General features: G+C 44.1%; 1 protein-coding gene across 1 annotated transcript in view; it reads right to left on the bottom strand.

The window, feature by feature from the left end:
* Positions 1–25,659, bottom strand: part of Hacl (2-hydroxyacyl-CoA lyase) — a 320,106-nt gene that overhangs the window by 159,780 nt on the left and 134,667 nt on the right. The gene's annotated exons all lie outside the window — the stretch shown is intronic.

Raw genomic sequence — 25,659 nt, 5'->3', positions numbered from 1 at the left:
CGTATGCTTGACACGCCACATAGCAATCTGCACCCCTCATAGCGTTTACGCTTCAAGGGGGAAAAGGTGGCAAGTTATGGGAGGAGCCGTTACAAAGTTCTCCTCCTCCGTTACTGTTTTGGTACTCGGCGACGTCAACATTCGGCCACCATGTTGGCCGCCATCTTGGGTGACGCCGCCGGAGCACGCCATCGTCATTCTTTCTTACGTAGCGTATATGACCAGGTGCTTTTTCCGAGTTTTTCGCTAAGTAATTCATCATGTTGCAATCTTCTGCCTCGCCGCCTTCTGGAAAGTTGAGTACCATATTCTTGTATTGTATAAATAAGCTCCAGCCGTAAAGTAAAGCCTTTTTATCTTAAAATACCGTGTTTTGTGGCGGAGCTGTGCCTTAACCGGAGGCGTCATGTTGGATCCGGGTGTTCGCCTCGCATGCTTTATTTAGTTCGCCAGAACAACCATTCCCGGTCTTATAACTAATTATCAGCATTAGTTATTTAGTCTTCATTGCTAGGAATTAGTTATATTATGCCGAGAGTATCCTTCTCGGCGAGCATAGGTAGCCGTTCGTAGGCTAGGGTTCTAGCCTAGCCCCTAGACATGATAGCCTGCGTGGTATTTGTTTACTCTCATGCATGATATAATAAGTGTTCCTAGTCTTATTTTATGAAATGGAGATTTTAGGCATTTATACATATAAAATTCAGTGATTGCACATATGTTTTCGCCTTCGAAGAAGTATACTAAGGGTCTCGGTGATCTTGGTAGTCAACTCCCTTGCCCCTCACCTAACGTAGGGCCGTGTATACTTCCTATCCTCCCCAGTTACCTTACCTAAGGTATCTCCTCCCTCTGAGGTAGCCTAGGCTACATCCTAGCCCTCCTTACCTTGAATCGTATTCAAGTGAGGTTAGGCTAGGATTTTCTTTCCCCACCCATAGCCATAGTTCATGAGCTTTGAGTTTGGGACAGAGCTTCAGAGTACCAGTCGTTTGCCCCCAGCTACCCCATTAAGTGAATGAACTCTCCTTTTGGTTCCCAGTGGTCGGCAAAGGGGGGGGGGGCCTCTGCCCTTCCCCCTAGACCACACCTGGTAGGGTTACGACCCTTCCTCCCTGTGGCCTAGCAACTTGTTCTACACTTGCCTTCACCGGACTATGGGATATGTTCCCCTAGCCTAGGTTAGGTAGGCCCTGGGATTCTGTTTCTTTATAGTTTAGGACGGCACGTCCGTGCTGCTCCTTCACTGTACTAACCTACCCTAGGCTGGAGAACGAATTCTTCCTACACCCAGGATAGTGCCGGTACTGAAACAGAACCCCCCCCCCCCCCCCTGGAGTGCCGGCGAGGGCTCACGCCTTCCCCATCACTCCTTCTCAGGACCCTCTCCCCTCCCCCTCTGTCCTTTGGTGATGGCCTAGCCATCACACCCCTGTCCACCGTCCTACAACTCGACCGAGTGCCGGCGGGTTGTGGGGTCGGCCCGGTCCTTTCGTTGGTTAGACCGAACTGCTAGGCTTCCCGCATATAGTCGAACTAGGGGATAGCATACGGCAGATTGGTCTGCCGGCGAAAGACTTCACTATCTTAAGAGTGTTCTTCGGTCCTCCCTTGGGCCGCCACCCGCAACTCTAGCTTACCATTCTCTTACCATTTGAACCCTCCTTCCGGAAGAAGACGAGGTTAGGGTAGTGAGCTACCGCCCTTCCCTCCTCCTTACTCTATACTTTCTCTCTATCTCAATCAGTCCCGGTCCACTGTCACACTACTCTCCTTTTCCCTTAAGCTGAACGAACTCAGCTCTCTCCCTCTCACCAATACTAATACTCCAGAGGAAGTACAAGCTGTGCTAATTATCCATTTCGGATATCCCTTCCCCCTCCTTAGGGCGTTCTCAAGAAGGCCCTAGAATTAGTTATGGTGTGAGGTCACGGCAATTGGCTGGGCGGGATGCACAAGTACTGTATGTGTCTTTTCTGCTTCATTTCCAGCTTACCTATCCTAAGCTTACACTTGGAAAGGAATCTTATATTGTAATTAAAATTACTTTAAGACTAATGTAAGATTACTTTAAGTCAATGATATACACTTCTGTAGACTCATGTACCCCTTTCTTCTTTACCGGAGGGGTACATCCGGTGTGAGAGCGCCTTCTGCAGCGTTCGGCGCCCGGACTTCTATGGCCACCTGGCGTGCCGAACTCACGCCAGCTGTTCCGTTTCCCAAGGAACTTTCCGTTATTGGGACCCGCAGGTCTGCACCGTCTGCAAGGACCTGCTCAACGAGGCGTTCGAGGCCCCCCCCCGTCTGCGGAGGCCAGGGACATCGCTCGCGAGAAACTACGCAAATGGGTGCGTGGTTTCCAGAAGAACGCCACGGGGCCCTATCTCCCTAGTGAGAAGATGAGAGCTCTGCTCTTCCCCAAAGCATCTGCGGATGCTGTCATCCCCAAACCGGAGATCCCCTGCGTCCAACTGACGGTCGAACCGGCCTTATCGGACGCACTTCAAGACTTCCATCTTGACGAGGTGGAACGGATGTTGGAAGTGTCGGACACCACCGAAAGGATCCTGATGGCCGAGGGTCGAGAAGAGAAGATGAGAGCTCTGCTTTTCCCCAAAGCATCTGCGGATGCTGTCATCCCCAAACCGGAGATCCCCTGCGTCCAACTGACGGTCGAACCGGCCGTATCAGACGCACTTCAAGACTTCCATCTTGACGAGGTGGAACGGATGTTGGAAGTGTCGGACACCACCGAAAGGATCCTGATGGCCGAGGGTCGAGAAGAGGAGGAGCCTAGGGAGGCTCCTGACTCCGAGGGTAAAGGCGCCCCTGCCCCCTCTATAACTTCCGTTGCTGTTTCGGAACCCGTCCCCTCTACCTCCTCCACTCCTACACTTGCAAGAGTGTACACCCCCGTGGATAACCTCCAAGCCTTGGTGGCGATCCTGGACAAGAGGATTCGCCAGAGGGACGAGGATTTCAAGAGGGAAATCCTACGCCTGTCGAAACAGACCCCGCGGAAGATCACCGTGCAGGATCTTCCCCCATTCTCAGTGACGAACCCATGGATGCATGCAGAACACATGCCGATCACGAGCGACGTATCTTTGTCAATGACAAGTTAGGCGCCATTCCCCTTGAAGAGGTGGAGTTTTCGCCTAACTTTGAGGCTTATCCGGACTGTTACATCCATCTCAAGTCCGAGCCAGTTTCCAAGGAGGAAACCGAGCCTAAGGAGGTCATCGTCTTCGACCACGCAAAGGCTCAATCTCTTCTGGCCGGCTGCCTGAAGAGTAAGGGCTACACAAACTCCAAGGTGCCGGCCCTAAGCAAGAAACACCCGTCTTTTCTTGCTCCTGCCGCCATGGTCTTCCCCTTCGCAGAGAAATCCCTGTTGGCAGTGTTGAAGGCGGTGGAGGAAGGGAAACCCTGCCCTACATTGGATGAATGTAGGCCCCTCTCCTTTGCCCTCCCGACGACAAGAACTGTAAAGACATCCAGTTAACTTTCTCTGTGGGAAAGTTGGAGGCAGACATCGCTGGATGGCAGTTCAACAAGAACCTCCCCAAGCTCTCCGAATACCTTCTGCATCGGGAGCTGGACCCGAAAGAGAGGCTGGCTGCCTCCCTTTCCCTTCAAGTTCAGATGGAGACGATGGCTGGGGACACACGGACCCCAGGCTTCTACATGGTCTTAGCTAAGACCCACCTTGTCACCCTGACGAAGGACTTCTATAGCTTCATCAGGGCCCGGAGAGCATATAGAGAGTTCGTGTTTGCGGATGCCACCGTCAAACACGAACCCTGGAAGCTGATTTCCTCCAACATCTGGGACAAAGATCTCTTCCCTAACGACCTCATGAAAGAGATCGTCGATAGAGCCGCCACGATGAACCGGAACCGTCTCCATAAGTGGGGCATGTCGAAGAAGAGGAAAGCTTCACAGGATGAGGGCCCCCAACCTAAGAAGAAGACCAACAAGCCCAGACCTCAGCAGCGTCAGGCTAAGCGCCAGTTTCTGGCACCCGCCGCTCCCCAGTTGGTGGCTCAGCCCCAACAAACCTTTCAGTTGGTACCCCAGCCAGTGGTGGCTCAGTCACCAGCTGTCACGCCAGCCTACGAAAGGCAGTCGACTACCTTTCGTCCCAAAGGTAGAGGCACCGGCAGAGACTCCTCTCGACGTCCCTCCAGAGGGAGAGGAGGACGGGGAGCAAGCGGCCGAGGTGGTAAACCCTCGGGAAACCAGAAGCAATGAGATGCTTCCGGTGGGAGGAAGACTCCGCCTCTTCCAGGATCGTTGGACCTTCGATCCTTGGGCTCACAGCATCATCAAGAACGGACTAGGGTGGAGCTGGGTGACACCACCACCAGCTTTCCACCAATTCTTCCAACATTCCACCCCCGTCCTGGAAGAATACGTCCAAGAACTCTTGTACAAGAAGGTGATCAAGAGGGTAAAGTCCACCAGGTTCCAAGGAAGACTATTCTGTATTCCCAAGAAGGACTCCGACAAACTCTGAGTCATTCTGGACTTGTCCCCTCTCAACAAGTTCATAGTGAACAACAAGTTCAAAATGTTGACTCTTCAGCACATAAGAGCCCTGCTGCCTCAAAAGGCTTACACAGTCTCGATAGACTTGGCGGACGCCTACTGGCACATTCCAATGAATCGCCAGACCTCCTCCTACCTAGGATTCAGGCTTCAAAGAAGACAGTATGCCTTCAGAGCCATGCCCTTCGGGCTAAACTTAGCCCCAAGGATATTCACGAAGCTCGCAGAGACGATCATCCAACAGCTACGCTTACAAGGTGTCCAGGTGATGGCTTACCTGGACGATTGGCTGGTGTGGGCAGCATCCATAGAAGAATGCCTGCAATCTTCCACAGAGGTGACACAATTCCTGGAACATTTGGGCTTCAAGATCAACACCAAAAAGTCTCGACTTTCTCCAGCTCAGAAATTCCAATGGCTAAGAATCCATTGGGACCTTCAGTCACACCGTCTTTCCATTCCTCTGAAGAAAAGAAAGGAAATAGCGGGATCTGTCAAGAGACTCCTAAAATCCAAATGGATTTCAAGACAACAGGAATGGGTACTCGGCTCCCTTCAGTTCGCTTCAGTGACAGACCCAGTGCTGCGAGCACAGCTAAAGGATGCATCAGGAGTCTGGAGAAGATACGCATCAGTCGCTCGAAGAGATCTCAAGAGACCTCTGCCGACCAGGCTTCAATAACTCCTAAAACCATGGTCGGAGGCAAAGAACCTGAAAAGATCGGTACCTCTTCAACCACCGCCTCCATCGGTCGTTATCCATACAGATGCATCGCTAGAAGGATCGGGGGGGGGGGGGGGGGTGTCACTCCCACCAGCGACAAGTTCAAGGAACATGGTCTCCCCTATTCAAGACGTTTCACATCAACATCTTGGAGGCCATGGCGGTCCTTCTCACTCTGAAGAGGCTGTCTCCACGTCCCTCAGTCCACATCTGTCTGACTCTGGACAGAGACGTCGTGGTCAGATGTCTCAACCGTCAGGGCTCAAGATCGCCCCAACTCAACCAAGTGTTGCTACCCATCTTCTGCCTGGCGGACAAGAAAAGATGGCACCTCTCAGCAGTTCACCTACAAGGATTCTGCAACGTGACGGCGGATGCTCTATCCAGGACAACTCCGATAGAGTCAGAATGGTCTTTAGACGCAGACTCATTCTCCTTCATCTCCCGACAAGTCTCGGAACTGCAGATCGACCTCTTCGCAACGAGCGACAACAAACAACTTCCTTGCTACGTGGCCCCATACGAGGACCCCCAAGCGGAAGCGGTGGACACCATGTCCCTGGATTGGAACAGATGGACCAAGATTTACCTGTTCCCTCCACCCAACCTTCTGCTGAAAATCCTCACCAAGCTGAGATCCTTCCAAGGAACAGCGGCCCTAGTGGCCCCGGAGCAACTGGTTCCCATTAATCCTGGAGTTACAGCCCAAGCTAATTCCCCTGCCAGACCCAGTTCTAACCCAGCAAGTTCAGAAGTCGACTGTCTTCGCTTCATCAAAGAAAACCCGAGACCTTCATCTCATGATTTTCTCTCCGTAGCCGTCAAGAAGAGGTTTGGGATCTCGAAGAAATGCTTAGACTTCTTAGAGGAATACAAAACAAAATCTACCAGAAGGCAATATGAGTCCTCCTGGAAGAAGTGGGTGTCCTTTGTCAAGACTAAAAATCCTACAGAAATTTCAATGGATTTTTTTTTGTCCTTCTTCATTCACCTTCATGGACAAGGCTTGGCAGCCAACACGATTTCCACCCGCAAATCGGCCTTTACAAGACCATTACTCTATGCCTTCCAGATAGACCTGTCTAATGACATCCTTAACAAGCTGCCAAAGGCATGTGCTAGACTCAGACCCGCACCCCCGCCAAGACCCATCTCCTGGTCTCTTGACAAGGTGCTCCACTTTGCTTCAAGTTTGGACAATGAAACTTGCCCTCTGAAAGATTTGACTCAATAAGTGATTTTCTTATTTGCTCTCGCCTCGGGAGCCCGAGTCAGTGAAACTGTGGCATTATCAAGAGAGGAGGGCCAGATCCAGTTCTCAGAAACAGGCGAGCTTACCCTCTTTCCTGACCCAACGTTTCTCGCCAAGAACGAGCTACCCATTAATAGGTGGGGCCCCTGGAGAATTTGCCCTCTGAAGGAAGATGTCTCTGTGTCCAATGGAGAGTCTAAAGGTGTATCTTCGAAGAACTTCAGACTTTGGCGGAGGACAGCTCTTTAAAGGGGAAACATCAGGGTCCGACTTGTCACTCAAACAACTAAGGGCGAAGATCACCTACTTTATTCGCAGAGCGGATCCTGACAGTACACCCGCAGGTCACGATCCCAGGAAAGTCGCCTCTTCTCTGAATTTCTTCCAGTCAATGGACTTCGAAAGTCTTCGCTCTTTCACAGGCTGGAAGTCTTCAAGAGTGTTTTTCAAATACTACTCGAAGCAGGTGCATGAACTGAAGAGATTTGTGGTAGCTGCAGGTAGTGTGCGAAAACCTGCTGCTTAGTGCTGCGTAGAACAGTGAGTTATTCGGGACTCTAATTCTAAGGGTGACTATGTTGACCCTAGTGCGCAACATAGTGAAATTAGTGCCACCTCGTGACACTACGGACTGTTCTTATACAAAGGTGAAGTCACATAGACTAAAACACGTGTGCCACATGTTCTTAACATGAAGTGTATATAAGACATTCTAGAAAGACTTTATAGTTTCTACGGAACTAATGTGTGTAATGGCAAGTTTTTCCTTTTCAGATTCCGCACCCCTTTTCTATTAATGTCTTAAGCCTATGTAACTGATTGCATTCAATTACAATTTATATTTATTACCTGTTGTATGCTAATTCCTATTTTGACTAAATAAAAATAGAATTTGCTTTACTCGAGCGTCTTATTTCGCCCTCATTTTGGAAATAAAATACTGTTTGAGAGTTTTACTTCCCTCATGATATGAAAGATTCTCTGAACAATGATTATACTATTGTTCCTCATAGATACAAACTCATCTAGACTAAGGTATTTTGTTCCAACACGTTGTACTTAACTTCTTCCATCTGGCCCTGGGACCGGCAGGTATCTCTGATGCTAGGTGAGTTCCTTTATCAAGTAACTTCAAGATTTTCCTTACGTCCAATAGGACTCTTCCCTGCCAGGGGGGCAGGAAGCGGGAACATAGTACATGTTTCTCTGAAGTGACACGTAACGGAAATGTCACAGGTCTCTGTGGTCATCAGACCAAAGGAATATTGTCTAGAAGTCGAAGGCACTACAAAAAGGGAAAAAATCCACGATACATTAATTCTCTGGTACACTTCCATCAGGACAACATGGCCTGAGCCCAAAAAACTGATTTTGAGTGAGGCGAAAAATCTATTTTTGGGTGAGATAGCCATGTCATCCTGATGGACCCGCCCTTGTTCTCTATTCAGGCCTTGACAGGCCCCTCCCAATCTTATTGTATCATGGAGGCTGGCCTAGACGCCGGAAAGAATGAGGAAGGCGCGCAACGGTGACGTCAACCAAGATGGCGGCCAACATGGCGGCGGTTATGATGTCACCGAGTACTGTAACAGTAACGGAGGAGGAGAACTTAGTCACGGCTCCTCCCATAACTTACCACACTTCCCCCTCGAAGAGTAAACGCTATGTGGGGTGCAGATAACTATGTGGCGTGTCAAGCATACGTCCCCTGTTATTATACGATATCCTAAAGGGAAACCTTATGGGTACTCGCGCCAGAAGTTAGAATTCTGTGAAACCTTTAGTTTAATTCTCTGGGAATATCTACTGTAGTCAAATATACCCTAAGGAAGCTACTGAAGGAACCTTCCATCTGGACGACATGGCTATCTCACCCAAAAATAGATTTTTCGCTTCGCTCAAAATCCATTGTATAAATAAATGCCTAAAGCTTCAATAAAATTATCACACTAGGAAAATCTATTATATCATGCATGAAAGTACTAAAAGCAAAACGCCTAGGCTAGGAAGCCTAGCGTAAGCGAAGATCGGTTACCTAAATCGCCGAAACTGAAAAATACTGTCGGCATAATATAAAGAATTTCCAGTAGGAAGGCTAATTAGCTAAAATCATTAAAGCTAAATAAACCGGGAAAGTCGTTCTGGCTAACTAAATGACTCGTGCATAGCGAACGACCGCGTCCATGACGCCTCCGGTTAGGCAACAGCTCTTGTTTACGTTAATTTAACTTTTGGTCCAAATAAAAACGGGCAAGAGCTTACATTTATACAAGGTAAAGATAATACTCAACTTTCCAGAGAAGAGGCTGGTGACAGCATCCCAATTGCGAAATAAATCCCAAATATGAGAGAGCACAGGGGAAATCACCGAGCTACAGGGCTACGAGATAAGGAATAAGAGCTGTTTGCCGGCGGCCATGATGGCTGCCATGGGGGGAGTCCCTTCTGTCACCAAGGTTCTTCAGTCCTCCCTTAGACTGCCGGCCACAAGTCCTCTTGCCGGGGTACTAACCCGGCCGGCGCCGACAGGTACTGACTCAGCCGGCGGCATGCCGACTGTACCAGTGCTGCTGGGTACTAGTCTGCCGGCCATATACCGGCTGGACTATGCTGGCAACAGTACTTGTGGTTGGATGGAAGCCTGAATGATTCATTCTCCCCTTCCATTTGGACCTTCTTTCTGGTGAAGGCAGTAAATTATATATTTACATCCTTATTTAGCGTAAACATACACAGTAATAAGGCAGTCCTTCACTTCATGCTTTCTCTCTCTCTCTATCAGCTAGTATGCCGGCCGGACTGTGCCATCAGGGACTAGCTATGGTGGCTGAATTACAGTATATGTTTATACAGTGGTCAGTATATTTGCAGTATAGTATATACTGCAGATAGAAAACTATTGTATATATTATACTAGTAGTTATTTTCCAACATATCTTGGGTATCCTTGCCCAGGTGTTTGCTGAGACCAATCATATATTGAAAGAATAGAATTTCTTCAATACTTTGATTAGAAATAAGTTTACATTTTACCTTACAATATTAAATAATTTAAAAGGGCCAGTGGTAGTACACTTTCTATCCTTAAAGGTTAGAACCCTTATCTTTGAGCTTCCCTGATCAGGAAACTCTATGGTTTTAATATTGGAAGGGAAGGTCACAGCAATTGGCTGGGTAGGATACACAAATATGTGTCTTTTCTAATTTCTAGTCAAGTCGGCGACATGCCGGCTGGACCGTGCCGCCAGATGGTAGCCATACCGGCAGCACACTGGTTGAACTACAGTATATGATTATACAGTAGCCAGTATTTTGCAATATAGTATATACTGCAAACAGAAAACTATAGTATTATTATACAGTAGTTAATTTCTAACATATCTTGGGTACCCTTGTGCAGGCTTCTAGTGAGACCGAACCTATACTGAAAGAATAGAATTCCTTCAATACTCTGATTGGAAATCAGTTATCCTTACCCCACAGTATTAAATAATTAGAAGGGTCAGTGGCAGTATACAGTTTTCTATCCCTAGGGGTTAGAACCCCTTTCGTTCGAGTTGCTTGATAGAGGAAACTCTTTATATTTAATACTGGGGGGGGGGAGGTTATAGCAATTGCTTGCAAGGGATACACAAGTATGTGTCTCTCACTATTCCTTTCTAGCTTACTATCCTGATCTATAATAATTAAAAGATGACTATTACATATTGCTTATCAGGTGAGATAAACAATTGTATACTTATTCTGCTTTCCTTTCTTTACAGGAGGAACCCCAGATGAAATGTGATGCAGTTTTCTGCAATATTAAGAGTAAATACTTTTATGGTCATAATGCATGCAGGTCTCATGCCCCTGCAATATTATTTCCGAATCCTTGCAATATTGGGACCCCCAAGTTTGCAATATCTGTCGGACATTAGGGTCCGAAGGTTTTGATAATCCCAAGTCAATGGAGTCTAGGGATGCGGCACGTAAGAAACTATGCAAATGGGTAAGAGGGTTCCAGAAGAACTCTCCGTGACCATACCTACCTAACGATAGGATGCGTAGCTTACTGTTCCCGAAAGCAGGTAGTGAAATAGTAGTGCCCCAGGCAAGATTCGCACCTCCCTGCGTCCAGATTGCCATCAGGACGGAGGGCAGGAAGGCACCCCTGGAAGAAGATGACGATGTCGTGTCGGAATTGCTTCCGTCTGTGCCGGCCCTGGAACCGTTAACCTCTACTTCTTCACCTTCTACCACTCTATTAGACAAAATGGGCCAGTTACTGGCCCACCTTACGGGTCTAATGGAAAACTTTCGCAAACAAGGCGAAACAAAGGAAGAAAAAGTCAAGACAGAGCTCCGTGAAGCTCCACTCATCGCCTCCCGAGGGTCAATCAAACGACCCAGAGACCAAGACCTCCCCACATGCTCCAAGACCAATCCCTGGAGGTACGCGGAGCTTATGCCGATTTTAGACGGCAAACTCTACATCTCAGAGAAGATGGGAGCTGTTCCCTTAGATGAAATCCAGTTTTGGCCAAGCTTTAATGCTTTCCTGATTGCTTCATTCGACTGAAGCATGAACCAATGTCAGAAAAAGAAACGGAACCGAAGGAAGTCATGGTTCTCAACCATGATAAGGCACAGGCTATCTTGTCAAGTAGCCTGAGAAAGGCGGGTTACTCAGTGTTGAAAATATTTGCACTGAGTAAGAGACACCCTACCTTTCTTGCTCCTGCTTCAATAGCATTCCCCTTTACGTGGAAGGCATTTAAATCTGTTGCCATGGCAGTGGAGGCAGGCAAACCATGTCCTGCACTTGAGGAGTGCAAGCCTCTGTCACTAGCCTTGACCATGCAGGAGAAGGATTGGAAGGAAGTCCACTTAACCTTTTCAGTAGGGAAACTAGGCGCGGACATCGCTGGACGACAGTTTAGCGAGAATCTCCCTAAACTTTCTGAGCTTCTTTGTGCACGGAACAAGAGACAAAAGAGAGATTTGCAGCCTCCTTATCCCTACAAAACTGCATAGAGATGTGTTCAGCCCATTGAAGTACCCCAGACATGCTCATGGTCTTGGCCAAAATGCATATGGCCACCTTAGTAAAAGACCTATATGCCTTTATGAAGGCTAGGAGAGCCTGTAGGGAGTTCGTGTTCGCTGCTGCAACAGTGAAACATGAACCCAGGAAGCTGATATCTTCCAACATCTGGGGTAAAGACCTCTTTCCAAACGAGGTAGTCAAAGAGGTAATAGAGAAAGCCATCACGAAGAATAGGGACCTTCTCCAGAAGTGGAGCATCTCTTCAAAGTGGAAGTCTTCCACGGATGTGGGTCCCCAACCTAAAAGGAAGACGAAAAAGTCTAGACTTTTTCCTCGACCTGTTCAACAACATCCCACAGTTTCTATGACCGCGGTGCCCCAGGCAGGCAGTCGAGGAGGTAAACCTTCTGATCAGTCGAAGCAAAGAGACGCTTCTGGTAGGAGGGATGTTCCAATAGGATCGTTGGACCTTCGATCCTTGGGCCCAAGGCCTATTCAAGATTGGACTAGGATGGAAACTAGACATGCCTCCACCATCATTTCCTCAACTCTTCCAACACTCCAACCCCATTTTAGAAGAGTATACCCTATAGCTCTAGAGCATACAGGTGATAAGGAAAGCAAAGTCCATCGAATTCCAGGGAAGGCTGTTTTGTGTTCCAAAGAAGAACTCAAGAAAACTCAGAGTCATTCTGGACTTGTCACCACTCAACAAGATCAAAAGAAACAGCAAGTTCAGGATGTTAATCCTTTTACACATAAGGACCCTATTACAAAAAGGGGTGTTCACAGACTTGATAGACCTGACAGGTGCCTATTGGCAGCTTCTAGTCAGTCGCCCCCTCTCCTCCTACCTAGGATTCAAGTTATAGAAGATAAAGCATGTCCTAAGTCCTAAGAGCCATACTCTTCAGACTAAACACAGTCCCAAGTATCTTCACGAAATTGGCAGACGCAGTCATACAATAACCATGCCTAGAAACTGTCCAGGTAACAAAGTACCTGGACGTATGGCTGGTGCGGGCAGCACCCAAAGCGGCTGGTCTGCGAGCATCCAAAGAAGTAACCCAGTTCCTGGAACATCGGGGATGCAAAATCAACTTCAAGAAGTCTCGACTCTCTCCAGCTCAAAGGTTTCGATGGCTGAAAAACCATTGAAACCTGAGGTCACACTGTCTCTCCTTTCCCTTAGGGATGTAGAAGGAGATTGCAGGGTCTGTCAAGAGACTAAGGTAATCCATCAGGATTTCAAGACGCTAACAGGAAAGAGTACTGAACTCTCTCCAATTCGCAGCAGTGACAGACCCAGTGCTAAGAGTACAGCTGAAAGATGCGTTAAGAGTCTGGAGAAGATACGCATCAAACGCTCGAAGAGATCTAAAATGACTGATATCGGTCTTACCTTGATCGCTTCTCAACCCATGGTCGAAGGCCAAAAGCCTATTGGGGACCGTGCCCTTGCAACTACCTTGACTATCGAAGATCATCCGTATGGATGCCTCGACAGAAGAATGGAGAGGTTCACTCCCATCAGAGGAAAGCCCAAGGGACTTGGTCATCTCTACTCAAGGCCCTTCTCATCTACTTTTTGGAAGCCATGGCAGTCCTGTTGAAGTTGGGGAAACTCTCTCCACGCAGATCAGGCCTCCTCAGGCTGATCTGGGACAGCGAAGTGGTAGTGAGATGTCTGAACCGACAAGGCTCGAGATTGTCCCATATAATCTAGGTGATGTTAGCCATCCCTTACCTAAAGAGATGGCACCTATCAGCAGTTCATGTACAAATGATCCGCAATGTGACAGCGGATGCCCTACTCAGGCTCAAGCCAATAGAGTCAGAATGGTCCACAGATGCAGACCCATTCTCCTCCAAATTGGAACAAGTCCCCGAACTGCAGACCGACCTCTTCATGACGAGCGTCATCAAGAAACTACCTCGATATGTAGCCCCATACGGGGACCCTCTAGAGGAGATAACGGACACCATGTCTCTAGTTTGGAACGGATGGACCCGGAAATTCCTTTTCCTTCCATCCAATCTCCTGCTGAAGGTCTTCAACACACTGAGATCCTTCCAAGGAAAGGCAGCTCTAGTGGCTCCCAAATAGTCCAAGAGCAACTGGTTCCCTCTAGTGAGGGAACTGAGGCTGAGGCTGGTCCTTGTACTGAACTCAGCACTATCTCAGAGGGTTCAGAAGTTAATTGTCTTTAATTCATCACAGAGAGCCCAAACCCTTCATTTCATGATTTTCTCGCCCTAGCGGTTAAGAATATATTTGGGATTTCAGAAGGCAATATAGACTTTCTAAAAGAATACAAGTCTAAGTCAATTAGAAGACAATATGAATCGTCTTGGAAAAAGTGGGATGCTTTTGTTAAAGCAAAAGGACCGAAAGAAATTTCAATAAACTTCTGTCTGTCCTCCTTTATCCACCTTCATAATCAAGGTCTGGCAGCTAACATGATAACTACGTGTAAGTCAGCCTTGACTAGACCTCTTCTATATGCCTTTAAAGTGGATCTGGCGAATGAAATCTTTAATAAGATCCCGAAGGCATGCGCTAGGCTTAGGACTGCAGCTCCTCCTAGGCCCATCTCATGGTCTTTGGACAAGGTCCTACATTATGCCTCATCTGAGAAAAATGAAGATTGTTCTCTCAAGGATCTAACCCAGACGGTTATGTTCCTGTTCGCTATAGCCTCAGGGGCTAGAGTTAGTGAAATAGTAGCCCTATCAAGAAATGAGGGCCAAATTCAGTTCACAGAAGTGGGAGAACTGAACCTCTTTCCTGATCTAACCTTCCTCGCCAAGAACGAGCTACCCACTAAAAGATGGGGTCCCTGGAGAATCTGCCCTCTGAAGGAAGATGTCTCTCTATGTCCAGTAGAGTGTCTAAAGGTCTATCTTCGTAGAACTTCAGACTTCAGGGGAGGACTGCTCTTCAAAGGAGAAACCTCAGGATTAAACTTATCCCTAAAACAACTGAGGGCGAAGCTCACCTACTTCATTCGTAGAGCAGATCCTGACAGTACACCCGCAGGTCATGATCCGAGGAAAATTGCTTCATCACTGAACTTTTTTCAGTATATGGACTTTGAGCATCTTCGCTCATATACTGGATGGAAATCATCCAGAGTGTTCTACAAACACTATGCTAAACAAGTCCATTAACTGAAGCATTATGTGGTGGCGGCAGGTAGTGTATTAAAACCTGTCGGATAGTGCTGCGATGAACAGTTAATTGATTGTGACTATCAATTAGGGTGAAAAGGCGTTGACACTTCCAGTGTGATACCCTTTAAGTGAGTGTCACCATGGTGACACTAAGTGGAATTATACAGATAACACTTGTGCCGTGTGTACGTAGTACACAGTGTTGATAGTATACAACATTTACAGAATTTATAGTGGAAAAAATTATTAAAATTTTTTAGTTTTAGAGTGGCACTCATCCTTTCTTCCCTTTCAGGGAAGGAAAAATATTTTCTGTATACGTTGCACGTATAATTCCTTTAACATGTTACATTCGTTTCACTCGTTATTCCATTTAGTCATTTATTCGAAATAAATGTCTATTAGAATGTAATGGCGTCCATTATCGCCCGGCAATTTGCACATTAAAGATGCCAGAGTTCTCTTATTTATTTATTTAAGTAAACCTCATTTCATTGTATGCTTACAAACAATGGATATAGTTGACACTGATATTGTTCCGACAATACATACAAACCGTGAGACCGTTTGTATATCTGGTGGATACTTGTGTTTGTTCATACAATATATGCTAACCTTGATGCCCCTTTTCTACTGTCTAGTATGACTCTTCCCTGTAGGGGGCAGGAAGCATCAACATTGTCTATGATTAGTGGTAATGACGGATAACGGTAACGTCATTTGTCTCGATGGTCCAGATGACCATAGAAAAATTGTCCCAAGGTTAAGGCACCAATGAAAATCCACAGATACAGTACTTTCTAGTAGTTCTCTGGTAAACTTCCATCAGGACGACAGGGCTTGAGCCCAAAAAACGGATTTTGAGCGAAGCGAAAAATCTATTTTTGGGTGAGATAGCCATGTCGTCCTGATGGACCCACCCTCCTTTTCTATAGAGAAGGCTTTCGCAGAATCCCTCCCGAAACTACTGCATCTGTAGCACCATGCTCAATGCTACAAGGAATGACTGCCATCTTGAATATGGCGCCATCTTGATACTCAATAGTAGTATGGGAAATAGGTTAACCTTGATAATGGCTCCCCTTCCAAAATTGCCACTCTTCCCCCTCGAGGCGAAAATGCTATTCGGGGTGAAGATCGCTATGTGTCGTATCAAGATATATATCTCCTGATTTATGCGATATTCTTAAGAGAATGTTAAGGATATTCACGCCAGGAGCTAGAATTCTGGAGACCTAAAAGTAAATTCTCTGGGAATATCACTGTAGTTCATATATCCCTTGGAAGCTACTATTAGGAACCTTCCATCAGGACGACATGGCTATCTCACCCATAAATAGATTTTTCGCTTCGCTCAACATCCGTTTTATGGCCTGCACACATCTCTATGCAGTTCTGTAGGGATAAGGATGCAGCAAGTCTCTCCTTCTGGTTACAGAAGATCACCTCACACTTCATTTTGGGTTCCTCCTGTAAAAAAAGGAAAATTAAATGAGTATGCGGTTGTTTATCCCTTTTGATAAACAGGTTATGCAAAATATTAATATTCGCACCATTATAGCTTAGGATAGTAAGCTAGAAAGGAAATAGGAAAGACACATACCTGCGTCTCCTATCCAGCCAATTGCTGTGACCTCTCACAATATTAATGTTAAAATTTCCTTATCAAGGAAATTCAAAAGAAAAGGGGTTCTAGCCTCTGGGGATAGAATTAGTGTATACTAACACTAAACCATTTTCTAAAAGTTTTAATATTGTGGGGTAAGTTATAAAACTGATTACTATCAGTGTATTGAAGGAATACTTCCTTTCAATATAGAATTGGTCTCAACAATAGACTGTGAAAGCATACACAGGGTATGTTGGAAAATTAAACTACTGTATAATCTATACTATAGTTTTCTGTCTGCAGTATATACTATACTGCAAATATACTGGCTACTGTATAATCATATACTGTAGTTCAACCGGCATGTTACCGGCTAGGCTAGTACCTGGCGGTACCGGTCCAACCGGCATGTTGCTGGTTGGGTTAGTACCTGGAGGCACCGGTCCAGCAGGCATGCCACCGGCTGGGTTAGTACCTGGCGGCACTAGCCGACAGAAAGAGAGAAAGCATGGAATGAAGGGCTGCCTTATTAATGTAAGTACAGTAAATAAGGGTGTAGGTATATAACCTTACGGCCTTCTTCCCGAATGAGGGTTCAAATGGAAGGGAAGAATGAATCATTCAAGCTTTCACCCCGCCACAAAATCTGTTGCCGGCGTTGCCGGATTCAGGTATGTGGAAGGCAGTCCAAGGGAGGATTGAAGAACACTCAAAGACAAAAGGGGTCTCCCACCAGCAGCCGTCATAGCCAGCACAACCTTTCCCTGGGCCTTGCATCCGTAGGGGAAGTTGGAGCGGCTATCAAGCCGCATAAGTAGGAACCCGGCTGGCACTACTATCTACCCAGCAAGCGGGGAGAATGTAGAATGACGGCCACAGAATTTCGATAGCTACACTATCGTTAAAGGACAAAGAGGGCCAAGGAAAGGGTCTTGTATGTAGTGTTAGGAGATGGCAGCAGGATTGCCGCCATTTCTAAACAGGGGTGAAACTTCGTATCAATATCGGCGCCATCCTAGGCAGCAGAAGAATATCTATTCTTCAGCCTAGGGTCTACCGAAAGTGTTAGGAGATGGCGGCAGAATTGCCTCGATTTCCAAACAGGAGTGAAACTTCCTTTCAATATCGGCGCCATCCTAGGCGGCAGAAGAATATTTATTCTTCAGCCTAGGGTCTGCCAAAACAAGACTAGTCTTCTAGTCCGCAGGGGAGAAGGTGGCGGCAGTATACTACCACTTCAGGTGCGGCTTAGGGAGGCTAAACCTCCTATGCCGGCAACTATAAGGCAGCAGGGGGATGACTACTCACCCTGCAGCTCAGCCGCCGGCATAAAGACTGAATACTCTGAGGTTCTGTCGAAAACCCAACCCGGGATACTCGCCAGCAAGGGTGGAAGACAGGAAACACTAGCCTAGTCAAGCCGGAGTGTACTACTCTATGGCGAGACCAAGATAGGGTTGTCGCCTATGGCAACCCTCAGAGGGAAGGAGGGTTTACCCTTAAATCTCTACAGGAGACAAGTATCGAGTTATAATTAATTCTAGGAGATATACTATCTCCTGTTGAATTGATAAAATGATACACGAAGGTAAACGGGGATAATGTATGAAATATAGTAAAGTGCCTAGGCTAGGTAGCCTAGCGCGGGGCGAGATCTTGGTTACCTATATCGCCGAAACTCTAACGTATATGATCAACACAAAAGGAAGAGGAAATTTGTATGCATAATCATATCTTCACTTGTATAATTGTGCCTAAATAGCTATAATTCATTAAAGCTAAAAACCGGGAATGTCGTTCTGCTGACTAAATAAAGCACGCATGACGGTGACTGGCCACGCTCCATAAAACACATTAAATTATACTAATTTCACTGTGAGGCAGGAGCTAAAAATTATACACTGTAAAGATTAAATATTCAACTTTCCAGAGGCAAAAGATGCTGGAGAATGCATATTAAATCCTCTCAAGAACGATCATGAACGTTAGATAACAGGGAAAACCACCGTGCGAGATCGCTACCAAATAAGGAATGAGCGCCATCTTGGAGCCATGTAATAGTATGGGAGAAAGGGTAACCTTGAGAACGGCTCCCCTTCAGTTTCGCCACTTTTCCCCCTCTAAGCGAAAACGTTATTCGGGGTGAAGATTGCCATGTGTCGTATCAAGATATACGTCCCCTGATATTATGCAATATCCTTAAGAAAAATTTAAGGATATTCGCACCAGGTGTTAGAATTCTGGAGACCTAAAGGTCAATTCTCTGGGAATATCACTGTAGCCAAATATCCCTTAGAAAGCTACCAGTAGGAACCTTCCATCAGGACGACATGGCTTGAACCCAAAAAAAGACATTATATTGTCACTAGCAACTGGCACTGTTCATAAAACCTAGATGCAAGTATGATGTAGAGCCTGGGCCTTATGTCTGCAAGAGTTAAAAGCTATGCTGTTTCTGTTTATTTTTGTTTGTAGGAGATATGGCAAATGTCACAGTAAATTTATCAATGCCAGTTGTAGATGTTCACCACTCGGAGCCTGCAAGTCAGTATCATTGGCATAGATGGTACTTAGCAATCTAGCGTTTTTAATTTTAGCAAAGAAGTTCATCATGAGAAAGATTTTGGCTTCTCTGCTCATTACACACGTGCTGCTTTAAACGTATCTAGACAGTTCTGCTATCAAGTATTAAGTACTTCCTTAAAAGATATACTGCTTCTCGCTTGGATGTGGTTTGATAGTCCCCTTTAGTAATGTTCTCTCCAATAGATAGAAGTTGAGGGTAATGGGTCTCATTTCACAAATTTGGAAAAATATAGGATGGGGATTGTGTCAACACTTTTATGTATTACAGCTGGTAGCAAATTTGGTACTGGATCATGATGAGGTAAATTACACCTCAGAGAGGCAAGAGGTGAGTGGTGTTATTGTATCTTTTTGTAATTGACTTTATATTATGGCTTCCATTGGAAGTTACACCTGTTTGTGTGAAAATTATATGATGTCCACATCTTGTGTATCACAGTTTTCCTCTGCTCTGAATGAGATCACGCTCTTTCTTAGAGATGGCTTATTAAGCGATTAATCTGTTGCTCTCTGTATTGGGTTAGGATGTCATGAGTGGTTTGTTTCTACTGATTATATTATTTCTGGATTTAGTGTTTCATCCTTTGTAAGTAGTAGAACATATCTTATTACTTGTTTGCTGTTCTTATAGCTCATGTTTGTATGGTCATTTATTAAAGTACTTTCTAGTTGCAAGGGATGAACTTTGTAAGAGATTCTTTGTTGAACCATCTCTCTATCAACCTTTGCTGCCAATCTCAGTTCATAGATGACTCAAGTGTTACGAGTGATGTCTTTAAAACGTGTCCACACCTGGTCATTCCCCTCCTCTGGTGCATCATACTACTTCTGAAGATTTTTTAATGTTTAAATGGGTTTGAACATATTTTCTGAGGCTGTACATTCTTGACAACAATTAAATGGCATTTTAAGTCTATGATAGTATAGTTACTAAAACAGAGTATGTTTACTGGTTGTCTGTATGCTAAGCCAACATTGTTGATGGATGTGAAGTCGAGGTTATTGCCTCCGAAATGTAGGAAATTTCAGAGTTCATTACAATAAAGTTAATATTGATAAGCTGCTGTTAGTGTTTGTCTACTGCACTTATATTTCTTTGTTTTGTTCATTATTTGGGTGCTATTAACAGCATTCAAGTTGACCATGCTAATAGCGAGTTTGGCGTGTGTTTGCTTCTATGTCTTACAGCAAGATGGGTTTGTCCTTAGTACTATATACTATCTTATCTTTTCAATAAAGTGCAGTACTGACACCTAAAACTATTTATTTCCTAATATGAGTTAAGTCCTGTTCTGATAATTAACACAGCACTGTTGATATATTGTGTAATCTCTCCTGGAATGTCAATGGATAGATAGCCATGGAACCTGAAGCAAGTTAAGTCGGTTGTCTGCACAAGATAGGAACACCATTGTTGTCCCATATTACGGTATCCACTTGATTTTGTCCTCAGTCATGGTAGCTAGATTGTCCAGAATCTCCAGGCAGCTCTTCTAGGCATAGTATTCATGCTCCAGTTTCATTCACTTTCAAGTTATTATTATTATTATTATTATTATTATTATTATTATTAATATTATTATTTAGCATCTTAATTTGTTCAGTTTGTAGGAGACTGCATGCTATCCATCTTTGAGGTTTGCTGAGATTTCTAGCTTTTATGCAGTGAGCATTGTGTCTTCATTGCTGGCCTTTACAGCACTGGGCTGTGCTTTTAGTTTTTCAAGGATTTTGCAATAATATAATTTGCATTTTCCTTTAATCTGTGTTCTCCATCACCTTTATATATTGAAGAACAGATGATTAGAATAAACATGATAAAAAAATCGTGATGACTGGAAAGGAAGCAAAGGAATAAATGCTGTCATGAAAGTAGCCATATAGATTTTGAACAGCAGGTTTGAGGATAAATTGGGAACTATACAACAAATTTAATAAAAAGTGTCACAAGACATGCTCAGTACTGCAAAATATAAATGAAATTAGTCCTTCGATGGCCAAAATGTATAAAAATGGCAAATCAAAAAGGAAGGGGACCTTGCTGTGGGGGAGAGGTAGGTCTTAAAAGAATCAGAACACTTCTGATTCCTTGTGGCACAGTAAATTGTGAAACATTTAGTGAGAGGGCAGTAAAAAGCAGAGCTTATTGCTTTGTCTGCATGGAAAAAATTGCTGGACAATGGGTAAATAAAAGTATTCAATCAGCTTAGGGAGCAAGAGCGTAGACTATAACGGCAGACAGCACAGCAGAAATATGGACCCTAACTAAGAATACATATAAAAGTACTGAAGAAAGCTAATTTATTGTTATGCGAGGCTTATATATTGAATATATTGACATACACTGAATGATCAGCAGCAGTTCATAGTATGTATGATTCATGCATTGTGACGACTGCCAAGAGAAAGCAAAGTAATGTTTAAACATTACCTAGCTTTCTCTTAGCAGTCGTCACAATGCATGAATCATACATACTATGAACTGCTGCTGGTCATTCAGTGTATGTTAATATATTCAGCTGATTATTATAGAATTTAGTTAAAAAGGAGAATACGGTAAGTATCACAACATATCATTTCCGATAACTCAAGGTAGCTCAGATAATGAGAGGTTACTAAGGGAGACAAAAGAAGAAATATTGGGATGTTATAACACTTATGAGGCATAAAAAGTCACAAGGTACTGAGGGGTTAAATGCAATTTACTTCTTGTGAGTATAAATTTTTTTTAAGAGATGGTGTCATATGTTAGGTAAATGAAAAGATAACTAAACTTGGGGAAAAAAGGGGGTGTTAGTGTCATCAGTATGCCTTGTGCAGTGCACTGTAGGCACTCAGTTTCACACATGTTTTAGCCACCTACTTTATTTCTGTTCTGCTTCCTTTCATCCATCTTGCTATCAACATTTTCTGAATGGAGAAATTGTGTTCTGTTTCATTGACAAATGCTGAGGATCACTGGATTTATGCATTTGGACTATAGAGCCTGGTGCTGGAGCCAGGGAGGTCATTCATTGCCTAGTGCAACTGGGGAAAAACCCCTTGGTTGCAATATGAAGTTGAAGTAAAGAGGTTGGATAGAGAGATGAGAATGAAAATACATCAAATGAACAATATTGCGGTACAGAATTTCAAGAAGAGACATAAAGAGTAATAGCACAATTCTGGATTCAATGGCATCAGTAGATGATATAGTTTTAAAACCAAGAATCATAAACTTGGATTTCTCAAAGTGGCTTAAGAGTTTATATTTAAACGATAACTTGCGATCATTCGAGGTTGGCAATGAAAGAGAATTTCCCATGGCCAGGGTTTTTTTTATTTTGTAAGTTCGTTTACCTTGTTGGTATTGTAGACTTTCTATCCTTTGACTGTGTAATCAATTTGCAAGAAGAAGCGTACAGTTGTCCTGGTCTTTTCAGAGGTAGTACTGATGTTACTCTTGCATATGAATATCTGTAACTGTTCTTTTACAGGAATTGAAGATTGTTCCAGGACTTTCCCTGCAAGGTTCTAAGAGAACCTTTTTAATGGGAGAATTATAGGCGTTTGAGAGGAGGGCTATGTAATCTGTATCAATATTGTCTGAAAGATAATTTTCCTCCATTCACCTCTACAACTCTTATATGTGCTGTCTTAACAAAGAACCTGTCTTATCCTACACAGGCTGTGTGGTTAAAATTGGTTTTTAGAGCTCTCTGATTTTGAGGATGCAGGCTCTGTATTGGTGATCTTCCTCATTTTCATAATTTATTTGAAACCATTTGTGCTACTGTATAGAATACAGTATAAATGACTATTTGAAGCGGCAGACCTACACTCAAATTATGTAAAATCTATCTATTGTCTACCGAAGTTTATACATATACTCAAGGGCTGTGGTAGGCTATTGGAAACGTCCCTGCCTGGTGATCAGCTAAGAGGGTTTAGAGACCTGCTCAACCTCTATACAGTTTCTTGTAATGTTTGCAAACTCACCATCCTTGTGAGCTAGGGATGGGTGAACCTATAGGTCTTTCTTCTGAGTCATCAGCAGTCATAGCTTGGCTCTCTCTGGTCCTAGCTTGGGGGGGGGGGGGAGGGGGAGGGGGCTTGGGTGCGTATCATGGGTATATATGGTCAGTCTCTATGGCGGTGTCAATGTACCTTGACTTATTCATGAGCAATCTTTAAACACTTCAAACCTTTAAGGAGGTAGCAGGATGATAGGCTGTTTATTATATTGTACTTGCATAATTCTAACAAGATTTATAGGTTTCCTTTGCAGTGGAGGAAAATGTAAAAAGCTCTTGGAACTTTTAAAAAAAATCTTGGGAACATAATAAAATATGCTTATCATATGCCAAACCAATGTTTTACATAGCCTATTGATAAATTGGTTTGAATGAGATAATCTAAATTACGATAGATGGAAGATCTATTGCTACCAGTATAAAATTGACAGCATTCTATGTTTGGTTCCTACTGGAAAAGTCTGTGAGGATGTGCATTGGTTCCCTAATATCCTTTTCTCATCCACTAATTAAAATCCTGAGTTATTTTTTACCATAAGAATTTTCTTTTATCTCTCCGAGACAATTTTTATTCATCTATTAAAAGTTCTAGAAACTATGATATCTAATACAGGGTCTTTATAATTGGAGTTTGATGAAATATTGAAAAAAGCAAATCAGACAATGGCTAGGTTAGGTAAAATTTAGAAATCAAATCGTCTGCCATTGCATATAAAAAGCAGGCTATATATTAGACTGGCGAGATCGGTGTTACTGTATGGACATGAGTCATGGTATAACAATGAAGCAATATCCAACAGATTTTGTAGATTTGAGAACAAAGCCCTCAGAAGAATATTGGGAGTTAAATGGCAGGACAGGATTAGAAATGAAACAATAAGAAAGGTTACTCAAGTGCCATATGTGGATGACATCATGATGAGGGGTAGATGGAGATGGTTTGGGCATGCTCTTCGCACTCCCCAAGAGAGATTAGTTCACCAAACGTTCAGCTGGGCTCCACAAGGCACTAGAAGAGTTGGCTGAGGACTTTGAAGCGTGAGCTAAGTAGGAGATGATGAATCCAGAAGTATTGATTTAAAATCTCAAGATAGAGACGACTGGCAAAATCTACCTGAGGCCCTTTGCGTCAATAGAAGTGGGAGGAAATGATGGTGATGATTAATAATTGAAGATAATACCAAATAGTATGAAGCTTAGCTAAGATTCTTTTAAGAAAGCCTGCTAGATCTCTCTCTCTCTCTCTCTCTCTCTCTCTCTCTCTCTCTCTTCTCTCTTTATATATATATATATATATATATATATATATATATATATATATATATATATATATATATATATATATATATATATATATTAAGGTTGGGGTATAACCTGTGGAGAATTTTTTAATGGTTGTGTTCTGAGTGGGAACTTAGTCCGGGAAAGTCTCCTTATAACAGTTACATAAAGTTCAACAGGGGAGGATATGAGCACTTACTCTCGGGGCACAAACACCCTGCTAATACTTTACTGTCACAATTCACTAACCATCACTCTAAATACAAAAGGGGGAAATTTTACTGTCCAGAGGCCGAAGCACTCCACACGTAGGATTAACAATAATTTATGGCCTACTCTAGCTTTGTCAGGTCTATAGTCATCTCATTCTCAGGCTCTGTTCCGGCTCCGTCCTAGCTACCCCAATGAAATGCTGGACAGTTATTTTACGTTAATGTAAGGTAGACAAAATCCAAAATGGGAGCAGTGATGTAAAGTAGTTTAAAAGTTTAAAGATAAGGATCTTTACCTTCGAAGCAAATATATTAATGCAAAGTACCTCGCTGTTACCACCTATAGACTTACTCTTTAAATATGGGGAATTTTGTCCCGTGATCAACTATTCATTTCATACATTAAAATAAATGAGGGAGCAAAAATACTAAGGAGGTTTAATTAACCTAATATTGATTTATTTCACAAATTTACATCAAAGAAACGGACATCTTAACAAAGGCAAAAAATGGTATCAAAAGAAATGCAATTCAAATAATGAAAATGATGGGTTAGACACGTGGTCTGCAACAATCGAAAATCATAATGGGGTCTGGCACGTGGCCCACGTGACCCAGAGACTATGCTAGTCTCAAACCAGAAATGATAACGGAAAAATATTTACACACAATCCCACCGCACACAGTCCGAATATTGTAATTAGCCAGGTTCCCTATAAAGTTAAAATTAGTCTAAGCTAATAAAAAATGGGGGAAAACTAAATGGCCATTGATGTAGTACCTGCACTCCTTTAAAGATAGTCCTATGCCCGTGGTGGCTGTTGACCTGGTTGTCGCACTAATTTCTTGCCTGGCTCACCCCAAGAATTCTCACTGTAGCTGTAACTAAGTACATCAGGGTCCTCTTCTTCTCAATCTCTCCGACCGGCAGCAACCCTTTGTGAGTCGCGTTTGGGCGAGTGGGATGGGATGGGGGTGAGCCAGAAGTACATGGGTTCAATGACCAGGCAGGTCAGCAAGCCAGGGCAGCTTCTCGTAGAATGGGGTCGACCCAGAGGTCGAGGAGATCACCTGGCTTCACCTTGCCAAACAAGTGACGGTAATGATGCGCACGGTAATCCATTGGGGTTGCCATATCGGGACTTAAGGACAGGGCAATATATTGTTGAAAGGAGTGCAGAGGAGGCAGGATTTTGTACTAAATACTCAGATAAATCTTGCTGCT

This window comes from Palaemon carinicauda, chromosome 19, assembly GCF_036898095.1.
Source record: "Palaemon carinicauda isolate YSFRI2023 chromosome 19, ASM3689809v2, whole genome shotgun sequence".
Taxonomy (NCBI): Eukaryota; Metazoa; Arthropoda; class Malacostraca; order Decapoda; family Palaemonidae; genus Palaemon; species Palaemon carinicauda.
Note: the sequence above shows the minus strand (reverse complement) of the source record. Positions and strands in the feature narration are given on the sequence as shown.